Below are 16,700 nucleotides of genomic sequence, written 5' to 3' on the forward strand. Positions count from 1 at the left end.
ATTCTTCAAATAATTTTGGGGACTTGAACCCAGGACTATTCTACCACTGAGCTGCACCCACAACCCTTTTATTTTTTACTTTTAAAACAAGGTCTCTGCCGGGCATGGTGGCGCACGCTTGTAATCCCAGTGCTTGGGAGGCTGAGACAGGAGGATCGCACGGGTTCAAAGCCAGCCTCAGCTACTTAGTGAGGCTCTCAGCAACTTAGTGAGACCCTGTTTCCAAATAAAATATAAAAAAGGTATGGGAGTATAGCCTGGAGGTAGAAAGCCTCTGGGTTCCACCCCCAGTACCACCAAAATAAATAAATAAATAAATAAATAAATAAGTAAATAAATAAATAAATAAATAAATAAAAATAAAATAAAACAAGGTCTCGAGCTGGGCATGGTGGTGCACATTTGTAATCCTGGTACTTGGGAGGCTGAGACAGAAGGATTTCTCAAGTCCCAAGCCAAGCCAGCCTTAGCTACTGAGGCTCTCAGCAACTTAGTGGTACCCTGTTTCCAAATAAAATATAAAATAGGTCTGGGAGTGGAGCCTGGAGGTAGAAAGCCTCTGGGTTCCATCCCAGTACTACAAAAACAAAAAGTCTCACTACACTGCTGAGGCTGGCCTGTGATTCTCCAATCTCCGCCTCCTAAGTACTAAGATTATAGGCATGAGTCTTCACACCTGGCTCAAATACTTTAAAATAATAAAGGAAAGAAGAATACTTTTCACCATGTTTTATGAGGATAGCATAATCCTGATGTCAATACCTACTAATGACATTGAAAAAAGAAAATTATTGAACGTCACAAATTTTGGTGTCTGGCGGGGGCGGTACTAGAGATTGAACCCAGAGGCCTTCTAACTCTGAGTTACACTCCGAGCTGTACTTTTTTTTATTCTTTATTTTGAAACAGGATCTCACTAAGCTATAGAGGGCCTCATTAAGTTCCTGGTGCTGGCCCAGAACTTGCGATTGCCTTTTAAGTACTGGGATTACAATCACGTGCTACCACACCCAGCTTATTCTTTATTTTGAAATAGTCTTACTACATTGCTGAGAGTTTTGCTAAATTGCTGAGGCTGGCCTTGAACTTGCACTCCTCCTGTCTTCTCAGCCTCCCAAGTACTGAGATTACAAGTGTGTACCAACATGCCCAGCTGAACAACATCTTTAATGAGCCTACATATAAATATCTTAAACAAAATATTAGTAAATCAAATTCAATATTAGAGCTGGGGGTGGTGGCACATGCCTGTAATCCCAGTACTTGGGAGGCTGAGACAGGAGAATGGCAGGTTTTAGGCCAGCCTCAGCAATTTAGCGGGACTCTCAGCAACCTAGAACGCCAAAAAATAAAAAGGGGAGCTGGGGGTGTAGCTTGGAGGTAGAATCCCTTTGGGTTTTGTAAAGTAAAATGCAAGTCCATATACAGTGTAAAACACGAGAGAGGTCCAGTATGCATGGTATCAGCTTTTAATGGTACGGTTCTCCCGGAGATGGGGGACTGAGCAGTCCTGGAGTCTCACGGGCCCATCCGAAGCTGGAAGGGAGGAACCTCCCTTTTTAAGGTATGCATCTCCGGAGAATGAGATTTACTCGTGCGGCCGCTCTCCTCTCGCGAGATACTGCTTGCGGGGCAGAGTGTGGAAGGGACCCCGATTTATCAGGTTTAATCCCAAGTACCAAACCAAACCAATATTGTACAAAAAGAGACATCACATATTCTAGTAATACAAGAATATTCTAATACAATATATTCTAGTAATATAAGATTAATATAACACTGGAGAATAAATCAATATAAATTTATTTGCAAACTATAGGAAAATAATCTCACTATACATGAAAGCATTTGACAAAACTCAATATTTGTTAACGTAGTAACACTCAGAAAGCCAATATTAGAGAGAAACTTCTTTAAGTTTCTCTTTAAGACTTCTTTACGTCTTTCAATAAATGGCATCCAGCTACAAAAAGGCTATAGGTAAACTGGGCATGGTGGCACAGACCTGTAATCCCAGTACTTGGGAGTCTGACACAAGGAAGATTACAGGTTCACAACCAGTGTTCAGTAACTTAGTAACACCCCTGTTTCTTCTCTTTTCTTCTCTCCTCCCCTCTCCTCTCCTCTCCTCTCCCCTCCCCTCCCTCTCCTCCTCCTCCTCCTCCTCCTCCTCCTTCTTCTTCTTCTCTCTCTCTCTCTCTCCTCCTCTCTCTCTCTCTCTCTCTCTCTCTCTCTCTCTCTCTCTCTCTCTCTCTCTCTCTCTCTCTCTCTCTCTCTGCTGAAGACTGAGCCCAGGGGCATTCTACCTCTAAGCTACACCACCAGCCCTATTTTATTTTTTAATTTGAAGCAGAGTCTCACTAAATTGTGGAGTGTCTTTCTCAGTTGCTGAGGTTGGCCGGGAATCTGCAATCCTCCTGTCTCAGCCTCCCAAGTACTAGAATCACACACATGTGCCACTACACCCAGCTAAGACCCTTTTCTAAATTAAAAAAAAAAAAAGTGGGCTAGGGTGTATGGTAGAGGGCCCCTATGTTCAATCTCTAGCAGAGCAAAGGAAAAAAAAAACATGAAAGCAGTCATCCAATAAGATTATATAAATGTAGTTTCTTTGTAATTGTATATTATATTTTAAGATACCCTATTGCTCTAAACATTCATATGAATATTTTTCAAACAGTAAATTACTGCTGAACACAGTGGCACACTCCTGTAATCCCAGTACTTGGTAGACTGAGACAAGATGTTCACAGGTTCAAGGCCAGCCTCAGCAGTTCAGCATGACTCTCAGCAACTCAGTGAGACCGTTTCAAAATAAAAAATGAAACAAGTGAGGGTATAACTCAGAGGTATCATGCTCCCGGGACCAAACCCAGTATCAAGGGGGGAAAAGTGAATTATGTGGGGCATGGTGGCATATGCTTGTCATCCCAGTACACTTGAGAGGCCGAAACAGAAGGATTGCAGATTCGCGAACAGCCTCAGCTACTTAGTGAGGTCCTCTGCAACTTAATCAGATTCTGTTTTTATTTTTTTATTTTTGGTGGTACTGGGGGTGGAACTCAGAGGCTTTCTACTTCCGGGCTATACTCCCAGACCCATTTTATATTTTATTTGGAAACAGGGTCTCACTAAGTTGCTGAGAGCCTCACTAAGTAGTTGAGGCTGGCTTTGAGCCTGCGCGATCCTCCTGTCTCAGCCTCCCAAGCTTGGGGATTACAAGCGTGCGCCACCACGCCCGGCTCAGATTCTGTTCTTAAAGAATAAAAAATAGGGCTGGGGGGGTGGGGTGGGTAGAATGCCCTAGATTCAATTCCTAGTATGGCAAAAAAAAAAAAAAGTGAATTACCTAAGTGTTACAACCTAACTTAGGAAAACTTGCTAAATGACTTGTTAATGACTAAACACTGTTGAATGTAAAATATGCTATTCCCTTTGAGGATACAGAAAAGTAGCCCCAGGAAATAGGCCTGTAAGTATCAGAAAGCAGGAAAGATATTCTTTCCTGCCCATAGGGACACGTGGAGAGAGGAGGTAGGTCCTCCCACCTCCTCACACACATGATTTTTCCTTCATGGAAGGAAGGAAATATAGATGTATTTGATAAGGGTGGCAGGAGGGTTTTCTGATACAAGATATAAACAAGATATTGTGAACTGACCTAAGGCAATTTGGCTATATATATATATATTTTTTCTTCCTGTCTGTGTGTGTGTGTGTGTGTGTGTGTGTGTGTGTGTGTGTGTGGTACTGGGGATGGAACGCTTCTATCTCTGGGCTATACTCCCAGACCTATTTTATCTTTTATTTGGAAACGGGGTTTCTTAAACCAGTGAGGCTGGCTTCGAACCTGCGAGATCCTCCTGTGTCTGCCTCCCAAGCGCAGGGATTACAAGTGTGTGCCACCATGCCCGGAGGACATTTATAATTACTAACCTCAATGTCTATGTGATAGAGAATGGCTGAGATCCACAGGTCTCCTGACCCACCACCACCTCACTGCCTCTTTGACATAATCCTCAAAAGAAAGGAAAACCTAGCCAGGCCCTATTTCAAAAACAATAATATAAAATACAGCTGGGTGTGTGGCTCTGAGGTAGAATGCCTCTGAGTTCAATCCTTAGTCTGGGAAGGAAGGAAGGAAGGAAGGAAGGAAGGAAGGAAGGAAGGAAGGAGATAAGTCAGGTCCCTCCCCTCTCCCACGTGATCTCGCAGCAGGGACAGGAGACAGAACCTTGAAAGCAGAGATATCGTGAGAGTCCAGGTGCCTCAAGACTCCAAACATTGAGAGACATACTTGAGATTGTGAGACTACAGATATCGCAAGAGAATAGGCGTTCCTACATTTAGTCCCACCCGGGGACTAAGATTAAAAGCAAGATCATTTCAGCCTGCCACATGGGCGACACAGTGGGCCAATCTGGACTACTCACGACTCTCCAGGCAGATGGCTAATCGGTCCCTTCCCCTGACCTGCTGACCTTGCCCCAGCCCCAAAGGTGCTGAGTTCTTTCAGATTAAAGCAGATTTTTGTTATCTCAGTGGGTGCTTTGTCTCTTTGGCAGTCTCCCCAAGCCCCAACACTCCCAGTTCAACCTTTCAGAGGAAGGAAAGAGGAAAAAAATCTGATCCCAAATTTGGCTACAAGCACATGATGTTTTATTATCAGGCAGGTTCTGAAGCAGTTTTGAAACTTGTTCTGTGGACTTGATGAAGCCCCAGGTCTCTGTCCTTTCAGGTACTCCATTTCACTTGAAACAAATGAATCATTAGTCTCCTGCAAGGAATCAGCTACCATCCTGTGGAACACAAGGGTCCAAGCCGCTTCTGAGTCCATGGTTGATTACAAGACCATTGAGAAGTCAGGCCTATAGCACCACTCTGCAGGCTGTGGGCCATTGAGCCTGGGACCCCGCCTGTGCAATGGCAAGGGATACTCTTCAGTACTTCCAGAAAATCTTGGGAGCTGAGATTCAAGGCTAGGTTCAGGGCCAGCCTCAGCAACTTAGTGAGACCCTCAGCAACCTAGCAAGACCCTGTTTCAAAATAAAAAGGGCTGGGGGGATAGCTCAGAAGTAGAACACCCCTCAGTTAAATTCCCAGTTTCATAAAAACAATGACAACAAAAAATAAGAATAAAAAAATAAAAGGACTTGGAATGTAGTTCCGAGGTACAGTGCTCCTGGGTTCAATCTCTAGTACCAAAACAAAACAAAAAGCCTAGCCCATGGATTATATCCTACCTCTGCCACTCACCAAATGCTATGTTACCAACTATTTACTTTATTCTGCTCCTTAGTTTCTTTGCATGCCTGCGCACACATGTATATGTGTGTGCATGTGTGTGGGTATGTGTGGGTTAGTTACTAGGATTGGAACCCAGGAGCTTTCTGCCTCTGAAATATCTCTCCAGCCCTATTTTATTCTTTTTTTTTTTTTTTTTTGCGGATCTGGGATGGAACTCAGGGGTATTCAACCTCTGAGCTACACCCCCTGCCCTATTTTTTATTCTTTTTTTTTAAGTGAACCATTTTATTTTTAAAATTTTTTTAAATTTTTAATTGGTGCACTGTATTCATACATCATAATGAAATAAAAACTTGTGTAGACATACATGCACACATCACCCAGTTAGCCCCTACCCGATTGCCACCCCACTCCCTCCCCATCCCTCCTTCCCATGCTTGGCTTGACATCTAATATTATAGCAATTTATCCAAAATTAACAATGATTATCTCACATAAGAGATTCATCTGTCTGATATCAAACTTTCGATCACTTAGAGATAACATTTCAGTATTTTTTTTGCTTTCTTTCTTAACAGAGGATATATTTTTTTCTTTTTTTTTAAGGTAAAACTATCGTACATTTATTTTTTTTTTAGAAAAAGTCTATCCTAACATGAAATATGAACTCTAAATACCCAAAACAATCTTGAAAAAGAACAAAGCTAGAAGATGTACATTTTCTGATTTCAAACCTTATAGAGCTACAATAATTGAAACAGTGTAGTACTGCTATAAAGGCAGATATATAAACCAGTGGAGTAAGATAAAAAGTCTAGAAATAACTTCTTCCATATATGGTCAAGTTATTTTTGACAAGGTTTCTAAGAACATTTGGTGAAGGAAATAATAATCTTTTCACTAAATATCATTGAAAAATAATAATTATATGAAAAAGAATAAGATTGGACCCTTACCTAACACCATATACAAATATTAACTCAAAATAGATAAAAGACCTAAATGTAAATCTTAAGACACTTTTAGAAGAAAACCTGGGTTGTAACACTTTACAACATCGAAATTGGCAGTGATTTCTTGGATATGATTTCAAAGGCACAGGCAACAACAGAATAAACAAACTTCCTAAAAAATAAAAATATTGTATATCCAAAGACAATGTAAACAGTTAAAAGTTACTGATAGAATGGGATAAAATATTTCCAAATACTATATCTGAAGGTATATTAATATTCCAAATAGAAATCCTAAAAATTAGCAATAATAAAAGCAAACCATACAATTTAGAAATACAACTTAGAAATAGGTAAAAGACTGAAATAAATAATGAATCTCCAAAGATTTTAACCTATAAACACATGAATATATTCTTCTTTGCTTATTGGTCTGCTGGATGGAAAATCTTGTTTCTCTGGTTCTGGTGTGTATTACCTATTTCTTCTTTGTAGTTAATCTCTTTGAGAATTTTCTCTAGCGCTAGTTTTGAAGACATAAATTCCTTCAGTTTCTGTTTGCCATAGAAGCTTCTTTTTTCCCCAACTAATTTGATAGATAGTTTTGCTGGGCGGGAAATTTTTGGCTGGAAGTTGTTTTCTTTCAGAGTTTGGAATATGTTACTCCAAGCCCTTCTGGCTCTCATGACTTGGTTTGGGAAGTCTGGAGTGATTCTAATTGGTTTGCCTCTGAATGTCACTTGGCCCTTTGTTTTTGTTGCCTTTAAGATTCTCTGCTTGGCTTCCACATTGGTCATTTTGACAATTATGTGGCGTGGGGATCCTCTTCTCCGATCCTATCTAAAGGGAGTTCTATAAGTTTCCTGGATCTGTGTATCAACCTCTTGCTCTATGTTTGGAAATTTTTCTGCTATTATTTCTTTGAAGAGATTATTGATCCCTTTGGTTTCACCTTCTTTTCCCTCCTCTATTCCAATTATTCTTAGGTTAGCTCTCTTAAAATGGGCCCATATTTCTTCAGTGTCAGATTCCTGCTGTCTGATTTTTTTTTTCTAAGTTATAAATTATGTGTTTGTTTTTGGAGTGATCGTCTTCTAGGAGCAAGATTCTATTCTCCATGTGGTTTAATTGATTGTTTTTACTTTGAATTGAGTCCTTTACCTCAATGATCGCTTCCTTTATTTCTTTTAGACTCTCTCTAAATTCTTTTTGAAAGTCCTATATTATTTCTACAGTTATATTCCTGATTTGATCTTCTGAAGATCTCTGAATTTCTGTGTTATTAGGTTCTGATATTATGGGGTTGTGGGTATTCATTGTTCTATTGTTGTTCCTCTTTCCCATGATTTCAGAATTTTGTGCCTTCCCTGGGTCACTACGACTTCACTTAGGGTGCTCTGTATCTCGAGTCTGTTGTAATCTCAGCCGCCACTACTCCTTTACTGGGTTGTATCGCAAAGTCTCATACCCAGGAAGTTAATTGTGGCTGTGCAAGACCGTGGGGGTGCCAGGCTGGACGTTTCCCACGGGGACCTGTGACTAGGGTGTGGTATCTCTGCCACGGTACTCCTTCACTGGGTTGGACTGCAAAATATCTGACCCAAGGAGATTATCAAAGCTACACAAGTCCCTGGGAGTTCAGTACAGGGATTTCTCCATTAGGGGCCGCAATTACACACACGGTTATTGTGCGTGCAGATCTGGAGCTATGGTGGGGTGTGGTGAACTCGCTGTCACTGCTGGCAATATGGCGCTGGCTGCCACGCCCTCAGCCGTGAGGCTGGTGTATTTCTTTTCTGGTTTTGAGCTCTGTTCTGAGTCCCTGGAAGGCGTGATAAGCTTGACCACTAGGAGTTTTAGGCGTTCTTTGTGCTGAAAGAACTGCTGAATTACACCCAAATGATCTGCTCACTTCAGCTCCTTGTTTACCTTTCCTCTCTGGAGCCTGGTGCTGTGAGGAAAGATGGCGCCGGCACAGCTCCGCTGCCGCATTGCGGGCTTGATTTCTAGTCTCTGGTTGTTCTTCTAGTCTTTTTTTCCTCTGTTCCTTGTGTGTACATTTTTTCATTTCTCTGCTGATGGTGTTTTATGGCTATGAGAAGCACTGATTTTGTGGCAACAGAGATCGAGTTTTAGCAGGACTCGTAAACGCTGCTTTTCTCAGTCGCCATCTTCCCGGAAGTCTATTTTTTATTATTTTGAAACAGGGTCTCACTAAGTTGCCAAGATCTTCACTAAGTTGCTGAGGCTATCCTCAAATTTGCGATGCTCCTGTCCTAGCCTCCTAAGTACTGGGATTACAGGTGTGTGCACCACACTTGGCTCCTTAGTTTCTTAATTTGTAAAATAGAAATTGTGAAGAAATTCTCATAGAAAGCTTTGAGCCATGTTGGCACACTCCTTCCCCCTGGTGGCAATTTCGAGAACTGTGTGGACTCCAGGCCAGGGCAAAAATAAAAGGTGGAGATTTTAACAGGGAAACCATGAGATGCCTTTCTTGGAATGCAGACAGTTGTTCCTCCTTAGTGCCTTCTCCCTCCTACATTATCAGTAGTCCAGACACACTGCAAGAAGATTCTAGAGTCATCCAGTTGCCCCAGAGGAACTGTAGCCAGTTGTTTTCGTTTTTTTCTCCTACAGAGTGTTGGTTTATGGAGCATACTCATGTCTTCCTGTCGTTTGCATGGCCTTATTAGGAGATGTGACCATAGAGTCTAACAAAGCCCTAGGAGAAATGAAATCCAGATAGCAGTCACTTAAACATCTGAAACTGCCACAGCGCTGGCAGGTAAAAAGAATATGAAAAGAATTCAAGACTTAATGAGATAATCATTAGATTAATTGGATTTAATTAACTAAGGGCCAAAACAATTGTGTGATGGAACTTCACACATCCTAATCAGGTGACAAAACAGAAAAGTTCAAACAATTAGTAGAGCTTTAAGTCGGACTCAAGGCACTTGGATTATAAGTCCCACCAACCCCATAGGACAAAAATTTCTTTTAAAAAATATTATATATTTCCTCCCTCTGTGTTTGGGGCGGGGAGGGGGGTACTGGAGTGGTATTCTACCTCCAAAGCTACATCCCCAGACCTATTTGTGTTTTTTTATTTTGAAACAAAGTCTCACTAGATTGCTGACAGCATTATTAAGTAGCTGAGGCTGACTTTGAAACTGTGATCCTCCTGTTTCAGCCTCCCAAGTACTGGGATTGCAGGGCTGCACCAACATGCCTGGTACTATTTTCTCCCTTTTTACAACTGTAGGTTTGGGAATGGGAGAGGGAGGCAAAGAATATAGAGAAATAAGGAAGAGGAAGGTTGTAGAAATGGAGGTGGGCGGGGAAGGGGTGGTGTCAAGTCTCCACATTTAGATGCCCAGCCCCTTGGCGTGGTGTCAGCCTGTGCCCTTGGCGCCCTCTGTTGCCTCTGGGTGGGCCAGGACTCTGGCTCTGTCCTCCCACCTGGATGTCCATCGGGGGGTCCTGGCCAGGTCACCGCCTCCCTTACCATCTCGAGCTCAACTCTGAATAAGGTTTCAGTGTGCCTCCAGTGACTGGCTGTGAGTCCAGAACCAGGGGACTTAATTCATACGCATCAACCTCCTGGAGCATTGGTTTCCTTATCCATAAAACAGACATCTGTCTTCTCTAGGTAATGTCTTTCAGATAAAATGTGTGAGTACATGGGCAGGGCTAATGAAAGATAAGGCTTGCAGCAGTGTAAAGGAGTGATTGACACCTGGCAGAGGTCATCTGCAGCTGCGGTCTTCCCCATCTGAGCCTTTGGCAGTCCTGCGCACTTTCCTTCCTGTACTTTTCCTCCCGCATCACAACCTGCTCTTCCTGTATGATTCCTGGTGATACTTGAAGGACATTAAATCCGAGGTTTAGACAATGAGGTCTGAGATAGTCATACCTTGTTCAGAGGTTTTAACATATTCAGCCTCATCCCTACCGGGGTAGTAAAACATTGAGCCCCTTGTAATCTCAGTATTGGGAAGGCTGAGATAGGAGGATCAAATGCTTCAGGCTAGAGTATAAAAACTTAAGGAGACCCTGTTTCAAAATTAAAAATAAGCCAGGCATGGTGGTGCACGTTTTTAATTCCAGTCATTGGGAGGCTGAAGAAGGAGGATTGAAGTTTCAAGGACACCTAGTGAGACCCTGTTTTAAAATAAAAAAAAACTTTGGCTGGGCATGGTAGCATATACTTATAATCCAAGTACTTGGGAGGCTGAGCCAGGAGGACCACAGGTTCTCGGCCAGCCTCAGCAACCTAGTGAGGCCCTCTGCAATTTAGTGATACACTATTTGAAAATAAAGAATAAAAAATAGGGCTGGGGGGGGTATAGAATGCCCCTGGGTTTCATCTCCAGTACCGTAAAAAAGGGGGGAGCTGGGGTATATCTTGAAGGTAGACTGCCCCTGGCTCAATCGCTAGTAGCAAAAACAAACAAACAAACAAACAAAAAGCCTAGAAAAACAAATAAAATAAAAAATATACTTGGGAGCCTGAGACAGGAGGATTGCAGGTTTGAGGACAGCTTCTGCAGGTAGTGAGACTCAGCAAAACCTAGGGAGACCCTGTTTCAAAATAAAAATAAAAAAATAAGCCTGGGAGTGTAGCTTGGAGGTAGAATATCCCTGAGTTCAATCCCTAGCACCACAAAAAAGTAAATAAAATAAAAAGGTTGGGGGTATAGCTCAGAGGTAGAACGCTTCTGAGTTAAATCCCCTGTACCCCAGTAACACGCACGCACGTGCACGCGCGTGTACACACACACACACACACACACACACACACACACACACACACACTCCCTGTCCAAAAAATATTAACCAACAGTTTGAAATAGAGGGGAGAAGCAAGGTTTTCCTTGTGCTCTAAAATCACCATATTTCAGGCCTGAATTATCCATTTGTGCTGAAATTCAGAGCTAATCTTTGGATCAGTGTTTTAAAGGAATATTTTAAATGAATTTTTCCCATGCACATAGTTTTTCATTTTTACTTTTTTTCCCCCCAGTACTAAAGATTGAATCCAGGGATGTTCTACTGCTGAGTTATACCCTCAGAACTATTTTATTTTTTATTTTGAAACAGGATCTCAAGGTTGGCCTTGAATCTGTGATCTTCCTGCCTCAGCCTCCCAAGTACTAAGATTACAGTTATGATCACCAAACCCTGCTTTAAAAAAAAAAAAACTGGGATCATATTGCAGTCCTAGCTGTCGTCAAATGGACCGATACGGACCCACTGAGACACATAACAGTCAGAAGGTAAGTGTACAAATTCTGAAGAGACTCAATTTTGTATCTGTAATGTGGGAGGAATTAGAACAGCGCTTGGCAGTTAATAAGCATTAGCTAGTATTTATTATGCTGGCATGTTTAAAAAAATTCACACCATTTAGAAATTTAATTTTACAAATAAAAAATTCCACATAAGCATTCCACCTCCCACTCTAGCCTCACTCCCTTTTCCACAGGCAACAGTTACCTTGCAAACATCTATCAGGAGCTTTTTTTTAAACTTTTATTGGTGCAATGTAATTATATACCACAGTGAGAGTCAAAGTGTTACAAGTATACATGTGTACATCACTTTGTATTCTTTTACTGACGTTTTTTAAAATCATGAGATTATACTACACCCTGTGTCTGGTGGCTGGTTTTTCTTGTTTTGCCACGTAGCTGGGAGTTATTTCCAGGTCTCTGGGTTGAGCTCTATCTCCTTTTTCCTTTGGGCTGCTCAGTAGGCCACGGCAGAGATGCTCCACGGTTTATGAAAGCAATGTCTTATTCATGGACATTTGGGTCATTTTCAATTTTCCACTATCATGTGCGTGTCCTTCTCCCACGTTCTTTTCAAGCTGCAGTCCGCGGGGCTTCCTCATTTCTCCAGCACAGCTCATTTCCTATTGAGCAAAGCTTCTTCCTCAGGTCAACTCTTGCCACACCCTGCAGGGTGGGGGCTTTTTCCACCGAAAGAAGAAGTGGAATGATCTGTCCTGGGCTGTGGATGGGCTCCTTTTTTTTTTTTTTTTTTTTGGTGCTAGGGATGGAACCCAGGGGCATTCTACCTCCAAGCTATACTCCCTGCCCTATTTTTATTTTTTTTTATTTCTTTTTTATTATTAGGCTTTCTACCTCTGGGCTATACTCCCAGACCTATTTTATATTTTATTGGAAACAGGGCCTCACTAAGTTGCTGGGAGCCTCACTAAGTAGCTGAGGCTGGCTTTGAACCTGTGCAATCCTCTTGTCTCAGCCTTCCAAGCGCAGGGATTACAAGCATGTGCCACCATGCTGGGCTTATTCTTTATTTGGAAACAGGGTCTCACTGAGTTGCTGAGAGCCTTACTAAGTAGCTGAGGCTGGCTTCAAACCTGTGCGATCCTCCTGTTTCAGCCTCCTAATTGCAGGGATTACAAGTGTGTGCCACCACACCCAGCTCTTAATCTTTATTTTGAAACAGGGTCTCACTAAATTGTGGAGGGCCTCAATAAGTAGCTGAGGCTGTCTGTGAACCGTGATCCTCCTGTCTCAGCCTCCCAAATGCTGGGATTACAAGCGTGCGCCACCACGCCTGGGTTGTATGGGCTCCTTGACAACTTTATCACCTGCTACAACAGAACCAAAACTGCTCGAGCTCCAGTGCAGTCGGTTGCACTTAATAAGCAAAGTGGTTCTTATGGCAGGATTCACGACTGAATTGAAGAGATGTGTGTTCCGGCATGCAGTCCTTCCTCAGGGTCATCCCAATACATGCTCCTACTTTGGTGGGGGTCACCATCAGTATGGTTCCTGTGTCAGGAACACTCTTTCCTCTCCCTGCTAAATAGATAAATCTCCTTCTAAAGATGCACTCAAATGCAACCCCCATTTTGAGTGCTTCAGCTGATGATAATCTCTGTTCAGGGCTTAAGAGTCTGAGACAGGAGGATCACAGGTTTGAGGACAGTCTCAGCAATTTAATGAGACCCTCAGAAATTTAGTGAGACCTTGTTTTATTTTATTTTTTATTTTGTTGGTGGTACTGGGGGTGGAACCCAGAGGCTTTCTACCTCCGGGCTATACTCCCAGACCTTTTTTATATTTTATTTGGAAACAGGGTCTCACTGTGTTGCTGAGAGCCTCACTAAGTAGCTGAGGCTGACTTCGAACCTGTGCCATCCTCCTGTCTCAGCCTCCCAAGCGCGGGGATTACAAGCGTGCGCCACCATGCCCGGCTGAGAACTTGTTTTATTTTTTATTTTTTTATTTTTATTTTTGGTGGTACTGGGGTTCCTGGAAGCCCTTCTACCTCTGGGTTACACTCCCAGACCTAATTTTACATTTTTATTTGGAAACAGGGTCTCCTAAGTCAGCGCGCGCAGCTGGCTTCGAACCTGCGCAATCCTCCTGTCTCTGCCTCCCAAGCGCGGGGATTACAAGTGTGCGCCACCATGCCCAGCTTGAGACCTTGTTTTAAAATAAAAAATAAATAGGGCAGAGGGTGTAGCTTGGAGGCAGAATATGCCTGGGTTCAGTCCTTAGTCACACACACACACACACACACACACACACACACACACGTTGAACAGATGACAACTCTGAATCCAGTTTGGGAAGTCCTGATATAAAGAGGCTTCAAGTAGAGGAAAGAACTGCAGCTGGGAGGGCTCAGAAGCTCTGCCCCATAGGGAGGGTCTGCCCACCTGGCTGGCTCCCCTCCAAGGGTCTGAGCTGCTCAGGTGTCTCCTAGGAAGGGTCAGCTGGGGAGAACCTGTTCAGGATGGAGGTGTGAAGAAACCTTGGCCTCAGGATTTCTCTCCCCACTGCAGAGCACTGAGCCTTGTATGCCGGAGGAGGAGAGAGGAGGAGTTTGTGGAAGAGGCAGGAGAGGAGAAAGGGGAACGGCAACATATGAGAACAGGCTCAAAGGCTGATGCCAAAGCTGGGTGTGGTGACATTGTAATCCCAGCATTTGGGAGGCTGAGACAGGAGGATCAGGGCTCACGAACAGCCTCAGCTACTTAGTGAGGCCCTTTGCAACTCAGTGAGAATAAAAAATAGGGATGGAGGTGTAGCTCGAAGGTAGAATGCCCCTGGGTTCCACCCTCAGTACCACAAAAAAAAAAAAAAAAAAAAAAAAAAAAAAGATTGATGCCAATTATCTCTAGAAATTGCCAGGCCTTGTGGGCTCCAGTGCTACAAACCAAAAGACTGAAGACTATTTTATTCTTTTCTCCCTCCTCCCCCCACCAAGTAACTCACTCCAGGGAAGGTTGAAAAGCCCCAGAAGTGAATGAGGACATTGTATCCCTTAAGTGTGTGAAAAAGGCTGTCAACTCTGGTGGTTTTCAAATTGTGACTTTAGAAGTAGATCCTGAAGCCGGGCGTGGTGGCGCACGCTTGTAATCCCCGCGCTTGGGAGGCGGAGACAGGAGGATCACGCAGGTTCGAAGCCAGGGTAAGAGACCCAGTTTCAAAAAATATATAAAAAATAGGTCTGGGAGTGTAGCCCGGAGGTAGAAGGGCTTCCAGGAACCCCAGTACCACCAAAAACAACAACAACAAAAAGAAGTAGATCCTGAAACCGAGCATGGTGGGGCATACCCGTAATACTAATAATACTTGGGAGGCTGAGACAGGAGGATTATAGGTTCAAGGCCAGCCTCAGCAACTTAGTAAGGCCCCATTTCAAAATGAAAAATAGAAAAGGATGGGAGCTTAGAGGTAAAATGCCTCTGGGTGGTTGAATCTTTAGTTCCACACACATTGTCAATTTGTTTTTTGTCATTGTTGTTGTTGTTGTTGTTTACTGGGGATTGAACTCAGGGTCATTCTACCTCCGAGCTACACCCAGCCCTATTTTATTTTTTTATTTTGAAACAGAGTCTCCCTAGGTTGATGACAATCTCATTATTTGTGGAGGCTGTCCTTGAACCTGTGATCCTTCTGTTTCAACTTCCCAAGTACTAGGATTACAAGCATGTGCCACTGCGCCAGGCTACACATAGTCAATTTAAACTCTGAAACAGGGAAAACTTCAGGTCAGTTTTTATGTCAATGTCATTATTATTATCTGTATTTATTTACTTATTTATTTATTTATGTTGATACTGGGGATTGAACCCAGAGATGTTCTACCTCTGAACTATACCCCCAGCCCTTTTAAAATTTTTTATTTTGAAACAGGATCTCGCTATGTTGCTGAGCTTCACTAAATTGCCAAGGCTGATCTTAAACCTGTGACCCTCCTGTCTCAGCCTCTGAAGCACTGGGATTACAGGTGTGCACCACCACACCACTCCCAGCTTCAGTGTTTCTTTTAAAATGAGACTCCTGGAAGAGAACTCGGCTCCAGACAGGATCAGGCCAGGGAAGCATAAAACGGGGCCACTCCTTCTCTTGATCTGGACACTAAGACTCAATTAGTGTCGTGTACGCTACATTAGCTCCTTGGCAGCCAGTCCACAGCATTCAGATTGAATTGCTGTCAATTAAATCTCTGTCCCTTTCACATTAATTGCTGCTAAGTGAATTCTTTCCTGTCCCATGCTCTTGCAGCTAATATTTCTTAATGTAAGTGGTCGACATTTATCTCCACAATATTTCATTCAGTTAGGTTTAGTCCAATTACTCAAAATATAAAATCTTTGAGTGTGTCTCTATGTGTGTATGTGTGGTAGTGGGGATGTAATCCAGGGGAATTCTACCTCCAAACTACATCCCCAGTCTTATTTCTTTTTCTTTTTCTTTTTTTTTTTTTAAACAGGGTCTTGTTAGCCGGGCATTGTGGTGCATGCTTGCAATCTCAGTACTTGGGAGGCTGAGACAGGAGGATCGCACAGGTTCAAAACCAGCTGCAGGTACTTAGTGAGGCTCTCATCAACTTAGTGAGACCCTATTTCCAAATAAAAAATTATAAAATAGGTCTGGGAGTGTAGCCTGGAGGTAGAAGGCCCATGGGTTCCATCCCAGTAAACACACACACACACACACACACACACACACACACACACACACACACCAGCATCGTGTTAAGTTGTTGATGGCCTAAGTTCCTGAGGCTGGTCTTGAACATGCAGTCCTCCTGTCTCAGCCTCCCAAGTGCTGAGGTTGCAGGTGTCCACCACTGTACCCAGCTAGAATATAAAATTTGGATCCTGTTACTCAGTGGGCTATTACTTCGCCGTCTAAGTTGCTTGAGTTCTACTCAGCATCGTGTTTGCTCGCCTAGAAAACAACAAACATCTACCTGGAGCTCAGAGGAAAGGTGAAGGCAAGAGGCACCATCCCAGGGGGAGGCTCAGGCCACAGTGAATGAAAGCCTCAGACTGGAGGGAGAGGAAGCAAAAGAAAACTTAACCCTGCCTCCTTCTTCCTCACCTGACCTTTGGAAGAAAATATGATCAGATGCAGGGTTGGACAGATCAAAACCGGAAAAAGATAAGACTGAATTAATAAAGCTTATTGAGCAGGAATTACTATAAAATGTGACTTCCTCATA

Source organism: Muscardinus avellanarius (assembly GCF_963383645.1).
Source record: "Muscardinus avellanarius genome assembly, chromosome: 5".
In the NCBI taxonomy this organism is placed as follows: Eukaryota; Metazoa; Chordata; class Mammalia; order Rodentia; family Gliridae; genus Muscardinus; species Muscardinus avellanarius.